Here is a 7,619-nt window from a genome sequence, read left to right on the forward strand (position 1 = left end):
CAAACAAAAGACCTCTGAATTGAGAGATAACCTGGGTTTAAGTACCACTTGGCCACCTACTTACTAGTTGTATAACATTGATGGAATCTCATCTTCAGGGCTCCCAGTGTCTTTATATAGGGAATGAAAATTTCCAATTACGTGATCAGTAATACCCCTTCTAACTGTGATGATTCTGTGACTTGGCTAGCATTGGAATACTTGAACCAGCTTGCTAGCTATGCCACTAGGGTTTTAGGTCTAAAGTACATTGACGTTTTGTTGAGCTATGAGATGACAGATGGAGAGTCTCAAAATTCTTGTCAATGAGTATTGAACCCTAAAATATGTTTTTTTTTTTAACCAGTTCCAAAATGTAACCACTTTCTCTGGCTTTAGCTTCCCTTTAAGGGAAATGGAATGCATCTTGAATATGTCCTCAGTATAACAAAACTGGAAGGCTTTGATCTAATGCAGCCATACTCAGTAAATATGGTTCAGAGAGGCTCAGAAGATCTGGAGAGATTGGATTAGTGATTTCCTTTAGTTATCTTAACTGAAGTGTGTATAAATGAATTTGTACCTTGATCCATTAATTTAGAAATTCTTGGAGTAAATTTGCTTGTACATGAAATGCCCATTTACCATCATTAATGGGGTTTCAAGAAGGAGCAGAATAAATATGTATAAATATGCATGAATTGCCATGTTTAACTGGAAGCCTGTATTTGGCGATAAAGTATTTAATCTTAAATAACGATGGGAAAGGATGTTGCCAAGAGATTTTGAAGCCTATTCTGCTCATATTGAGAACATCATAGAACATCAGTTTGGTTTCATTGGATATCTTATCTAGAGTGTAGAGTTGAATAATCTTTCACATACTACTGTTAGAACTTGTTTGATATTAGTATAAAGGTACTTATTGTATAGTAAGTAATTCCTGATCAGGAATCTGGATGCCATACCTGGTACTTTCCACAGCATCCCTTACAAAGTGCTTTGTTTTTATTGTTGAGGATTTCTCAACAATTTTGGTATCTTCCTAAGCCCTGTCTTTTTTCTCAAGGACATTCCGAGTATGTGAAACCTGAGGACTGCAAGTAGCTCTCATCAGCTTCACATTCAGCAGATCTTTCCTTTTGAGAATCTGAATAAACTCCAAGTAATCTAAGATGATGGCTTGCAGGCTACCTGGAAGATAAAAGGTAGTTTGTGGAGCTCATTGTTGTGGAAATTTTGTCTTTGGCTTTATGGACTTGAACTTCTTGCAGCTCTACTTTTTAAAAGAGAACATGAGCTAGTTGTTATCAATTCCTACTTTTTTTGGTCATATACACATATATTTTGACTTTACAGATGAGTTTGGCCTATTATTTCATTTATCCCTCAGCTAATCTCCAGTGAGGTCTATAAGGGCAAGCATACTTGATCCTCATTTCAAAAACAAAGACTGAGAGATGCAAAACAATAAATTGCTTCCTTTCACATCTCATAGCTACTTAGTAGGAAAGATAAAACAAACCTAAGCATTCTGATTATCAGGCCTTGAAATTTAAATTATTTCCACCTTCCTTTGGCAGACTAGTAGTTAAGTGTTGAGAATTTGTTGATGCATAGTACTAACTTGATATGTGTCATAGCCCTGTTTTGGCAGTCCCAATTCCATTGTCACTGCCATTCCCTTGTTTTAAAAAGTTGAGAATTTGTTAACTTGAAGAACCATAAAATTGCTGAGAGGTAGAATAACAGAGACCCAAGGTGTAAACTATTTACTGGATTCCTAGCTTTCTGTATGTTGTTTTTCCTTTTGCATAGATTTGGTTAGCTGTTGTAATAAGTGGTGTTTTATATGCCTGTAACCATTCTTGATTTCTCTGAATATCCTGGGACTCCGGTGGTGCCCCATTTACATTAGCTGTTCAGGAAAATGTATCATGTGGGTTGAGTAGAAAACAGTTTTGTTTACCTTGGCAGTGTTACAGCATCTTAATACTTGATATATAAAAATTTAAAAAGGGCAATACTATATAAGATTAGATGGAGAAGGAACTTTTATTGAGGTAGATTGCTCAGTTCTTAAAATAGTGCTTTATAAAAGAAGCCTGAGGCAATGTGAAAATTCTTAAAGAACTCAGAGTCAAATCACATGGGAGCTTTTCTAAGTGACTTGATGGCTCACTTGGTTGAGAAAATATTACTTCTATTATTTTCAACCCCTTGATTTCTTGAACCCCATCATAATTTATGATGAGAATAACAGGATATTAATAATATACCCTAGAGAAATGCTCATAAATGGATACTGTAGAATAAAGCATGGTATGGGAATTTGGGTTAACTATTCAGTTCTAAATTGCTCTTGGAGATGAAGGGAAATGTAAAGAATGGAGCTGGAATGAATAGAAGAATTTGCATGTTGTTAGTCTGCTAAGATATAGAGCACTACACAGTTCTAATTTTTCACCCCTCAATCCATCTGAAGGAAAGGGCAGACATGGTTTAATTTAATGATTAATCGCTAATTGGGACAGACTTTCCCAATGTTCTGCATTTCAGTAACTTATTTTTCTTTGATCTCTTCTCCAGATCTTCCTCTGAAGAATAGGTTTGTTGCTCTACAGTGTTAGTGACCCATTCCCTTTGACGATCCCTAGGTGGAGATGGGGCATGAGGATCCTCCAGGGGAAAAGCTCACTATCACTGGGCAACAACCCTAGGCTAAGAGGTTGTACCAAGATTCTTTCTTGGGCCTAGGTAGGAAGATGAAGTCTCAAAACAACTGCCACACATCAGAGGTGAGTAAGCTGTCCCTAAAAGCATAAAAAGTTGCTTTTAATTTTTATCTTGTTTTACATTGCACTTAGTTTTCCATTGAGATTGCTTCCATCATTATCAACTGTGTACATTTTGGTAAAAACAGCTTCCTAACTAACCTGGGAAGCAACTGAGCATGAAGTGGGTGAAAATAATGTGAAGACAGTAGTAGGCTGCATGAAATAGGATGTTTAGGGTAGGACTAGTTTATGGTAGAGGCTTACAGCTGAATTATTCTTTAAGGAGAACAAGGGTAACAACTGCTGCATCTGCACCATTGATCATGGGCATATCATCATTTTGGACCCTCTGGTCCCTAGAGTCTTTCTTGAGGCCCTGTTGGGGAATTTTGCCAATCATTTACATACTTCAAGATGCCTTGGGATGTCTTTTAGATAAAATGCAAAGCAAACTGTTTGCAAAGATAAATATCGTCTGTATCTTTTTATGCTGTACTTGCTGGTTGATGGAACCTGACAGAAATGGCACAAAGTTATCTGTCATCAAGTAGGATCTAAAGAACCAGGACCCTGTATATTTTAGGTTGGTGATAAGAGAGGCTGATTAGGGGGATGTAGTTTGGAAGATTGAGGTAAGCATTCAGTAAGCAGTAAGCCCTGAGTATATAGGTTTTGTACAGATTATTCAACCAAAAGAATACTAGGATTGATGGTGTTTGCAGTGGTTCAAAGAGTGTTATTAGGCAAGATATTTTCTTATTTTTGCCATAGTTTCCTATCCTGTTGAATGAAGACTGTGTGTTAGTTTTATCTCTAAAGATATAAAAGCCTCAACTGTATAGGTTTCTAAACTTTCTGGAGACTGTTTTTATAGCTCATTAATTAGAATTTTCCCATAACTTTTGCATAGTACGCAGTTAATACTTCTTTATGGCATTTACATTGTTTACCTCTCATTTTTTTATAGCTCCTGATTGTTCCCTTCTTATCTACCAAATCATTGTCTCCCTAAAGCAATGCAGAGAGCAAGAAATTTGAACACATCAAAGGAAGATCAACATGCCTGGCATGCTAACATTTTAGAACAGCAGAATGAAGTAAGTTGTTAGTGTTGTAATCCTGTGAGGATCACTTTAGAGCTAATAGTTGTTTGTCCTATGTTTGTATAGGATGAAGTATGATGGTCTAACATGCAGGGAGTGCCAAATATGAGATCCAAGGATAACCAGTAACCTGTATTACCAACTAGGTTCACTGAAGCAGTTCAAAGATATTACAATCTGCATACCAGTTTTGTCAGAGTAATTGAATCTCACCTTGTCTCTTCTTTGTCTTCACTGCATAAATGCTTTGCCACTCTCAGAGACGTAAACTGTAGAAGCCTAAAACGAAAAGAATGTTTTTTTTTCTCTGAAAACATGGTCCTTTCTCACATTCTCTTGTGAAAGCATCTACTGAAGTTAAAATTCAGTGTTAAAAGAAGCCCAGTCTCTGAAGCTGCCATTATAATTGTGAAGGATATGAATATGAAGTCAGTTTTTTAAATGCTTTATTTATTTCTGATAGACAGAGAGACAGCATGAGCAGGGGAGGGTCAGAAAGAGAGGGAGACACAGAATCCAAAGCAGGCTCCAGGCTCCGAACTAGCTGTCAGCACAGAGCCCGACGCGGGGCCTAAACCCACGAACCGTGAGATCATGACCTGAGCCGAAGTCAGACGCTTAACCAACTGAGCCACCCAGGGACCCCTATGAAGTCAGTTTTTTAAAGGGATGGGGAAAAGTGAAGAAATAAAGTGAGGGGATTGACTAGATGCTCTCTAAGGGCCCTTTATTATAATATTCACTCATTTGTGGCATCTTATTTGGCTCTTTTGGAAATCCTTACAAACAGTTGAATATTAAAAGATACACATTCTGTGTTTAAATCTGCTACTCAATAGGTGTATGGCCTTTGTCAGTTTAGAGTTTCTGGTTAGACTTGTATGTGAAACTTAAGTGAAATCATGTATGTAAAGTGTTTAGTACAGTGTCTGACACATGGTAAGTAAAAGGTAACCCCAGAAGTTTTGTAAGTTCATTTGACACAACACAGATGCCCAATAATACCATCTAGTGGCAGGCAGAGTTGGCATGTTTTGATTCTATGTAAGAAATTTGTAAGGTAATAGTTTATAAATAGAAGACCATCTATATTGGTGGTGATTGTTATAATAATTATTATTGTTAATAATATAAGTAGTATTGGTACTGATGATACTTTATTGTGGTTATTAATGCATTTTTTTTGCTTTCTTTTGTTGTCTTCTTTTTGTGATGCTTCTCATATGCCTGTTGTGCCCCTTAATTTATCTTCTCTTTACTTCTTACCTTTTTTCTCTGAATGTCTGCCTTTGCTTATCTCTTTTACTCATAAGTGTGTATTTCTTTGTCTATTTTTTTCTCAAATCTCCTTGGTCTTCCTTCTCTATCTGAAGTGTGTCTCAGCCATTCCACGATTCTCTTGCAGTTTCTTCTATGTATCTTTGTCTTGTTTTCTTTTTTGTTCCTAAGAGTTGTCTGTGTCTTATCTTGGATGTCTCCCTCTAGTTTTTTCATTTTGTTACTGATTCTCTTTGCTTTCCTAGATCTGGTTCTTCTTTCACTGTTCTTCCTTTTGTGTCTCTGTGTCACATGATGTGTGCTTTTTGTCCATTTTTTGTTCTGCCTATACTTCTCTCCTTGTTCTGTTGTGAACCCTGATTTTTTGTCTTCCCTTCCCCTTCTTGTTGGTTTGACATTTCACCTTTTTTCATTCTGCCTTCCCTTCTGCTTTTTCTACTCATTATCTAACATTTCTCTTTTCTATATATTTTTTCTGCCTCTCTTGCAAGACCATTTTCTCTCTATTTTGTCCTGCTTTGTCTCAGTGTCTCTTTTTTCTGTCTGTTTTTTCTGCTCTGTCTCAGTGTCTATTTTTCTTTCTGTCTCAGTGTCTCTTTTTCTCTTTTTTTTTTCCTGCTCTGTCTCAGTGTCTCTTTGTTTTTTGTGATTTTCCACTTCAGCATTCATCTCCGTCCTCTTATTTCTTCTCTGCTTTCCCCCTTCTACTCACTTTTCAGTATTTTAGCTTCTTTGTGAGCCTGTGTTTCCTCCTCTTTGACTTTATGCAGTCTTCACTCCTTGCATATTTTTGTGCATTTATATGGTCATGTGTGTGTGTTTGTGACAAAGGGGCTTCCTAACCCCTTCTCATAGGTACAGTGTGTCCGTTATCAAGATACACATTGCAAAGCTGTTCATTATGCCAGGACACCCTGTGAGATGATCCAAGACCTATGATGGACAGAAAGTGGAAAGCCTATAATGGACAGAAGGCCCAAAGTAAAAGACAGATGTTTTGAGACTTGAGACCTGAAGACAAAAAATGGAAAACGTGTCTCAAGATAGATGGAAACTTCAGTCTTGAGACCATCCAAAGCCCTGACAGCCATGATGTAAAAAGGTGGCCCTTGTTGGGTAGAAGACCTGACTGAGTTGGATGGAAAGTTTAAGACTTGAGTTAGATAGAAGTCCAAAGACCCAGAGTAGGAGACTGAAGGCCTAAAAACAGGGACCCATTGAAAGCCCAAGATGTAAGACACAATGTCTAAGACCTGAAATAAAAACTTTAGCTTGAAGATCTAAGATCCAAGGATGGAAGGTCCCAGACACACATAAAGACCCAGGATTCCAGCCTCTCTAGATGGACAGAAGGACGAAGAGAGAAATCTATCTCAAGGCTAAATTAGGTGGGGAGCTAGAAGGCCATGACACAGAATCTGAGAAGGATGCAAGCCCCAAGACCAAAGGAAATTCCAAGATAAGAACGCTAAACTCCAGCTTTTTTCTATTGCTATCCTTCCTGCTTTTGGACATTTTCATTTCTCCCTTGCCAGTTCTTATGTTTCCATTTAAATCCATTTTTTTGAGATGCTCTTTTTGATGTTGCCATTATCTTAAGGAAACATATTTTTAGATTGGCAATATTATGCTTGGTCCAGTCTTAAGCCAATTTTTATCACAGTTTTGGGCCATTTATTGTTTGCTTTGTTAATTTCCATTTGTTTTTGCCTCCAATCCACTTGAGAGAGACATATAGGTAACATTGTATTTCAGTCCTCCTTTTTCTTTAGAAGCTATAGGCTGATGAGCAAAGGCAAGAAGCAGTCTGTTATGGGAAAAAAAGGTGCCAGGCTATCCAGAGAAAATGTGAAGAGATGTTCCAGGCCAATGAGAATTAGACAAGAAATACCCAGATGTGCCACCCTGTTGAAACACCAGCCAGCAACGTGCCACCCTGTTGAAACACCAGCCAGCAACACCTTACTTTGAGCTTGGGTGAGCAGGATTCCTGGGGTTTGGGATTCCTAGTGATGGTTATAAAACAGATGATTTGGCCTGGGACAGAGTGAGGCTCCAAAGAGGCAGTTTGTACTCCCTGCTCATAGTAGTGGCCTAACAATTTGGTAGACTGTGCCAGTACTGCCCCTGGGTTTAATACCCACCTTTAGGCTTAAAGGTGAGAGAACTTGGGAATATTTTGCAGGTTTAATCCTTTCCTTGATTTCTCTCCCCCTTACGATAAGAGAAGATAATTTGAACAATTGAGAATATAGGTGAAAGCACTGTAAAGCACAGAAAAATGTGCAAGGCATTCTCATCAATAATATATCAACAGCCATGCACAGCTAACATTTAAAGTGCACTGTCAGTTGTGAAACATTATGTAAATCAGGGATCATCACACTCTTTCTGTAAAGGGTCAGATGCTAAATATTTTAGGTTTTGTGAGTCACATGGTCTCTGACACATTTTTTAAAAAAAAAAAAACCCTTTACAAAGA

At 37.7% G+C, this 7,619-nt stretch overlaps 1 long non-coding RNA gene across 2 annotated transcripts in view; it reads left to right on the plus strand.

Annotated features, from left to right (window-relative positions):
• The window catches only part of LOC144216186 (uncharacterized), a 16,983-nt gene extending 10,278 nt beyond the window's left edge, over positions 1-6,705 (plus strand). The window contains exons 3-6 of one of the 2 annotated variants that reach the window (XR_013330601.1): positions 1,049-1,187; positions 2,569-2,777; positions 3,724-3,853; positions 5,173-6,705. This is a non-coding gene — a long non-coding RNA (uncharacterized LOC144216186). The remainder of the gene's footprint in view (positions 1-1,048; positions 1,188-2,568; positions 2,778-3,723; positions 3,854-5,172) is intronic. The other variant, XR_013330602.1, reaches the window with a different exon arrangement.
• Positions 6,706-7,619: the final 914 nt, after the last annotated feature.

The sequence above is a fragment of the Crocuta crocuta genome, unplaced genomic scaffold (genome assembly GCF_008692635.1).
Source record: "Crocuta crocuta isolate KB4526 unplaced genomic scaffold, BGI_CrCroc_1.0 scaffold915, whole genome shotgun sequence".
NCBI lineage: Eukaryota > Metazoa > Chordata > Mammalia > Carnivora > Hyaenidae > Crocuta > Crocuta crocuta.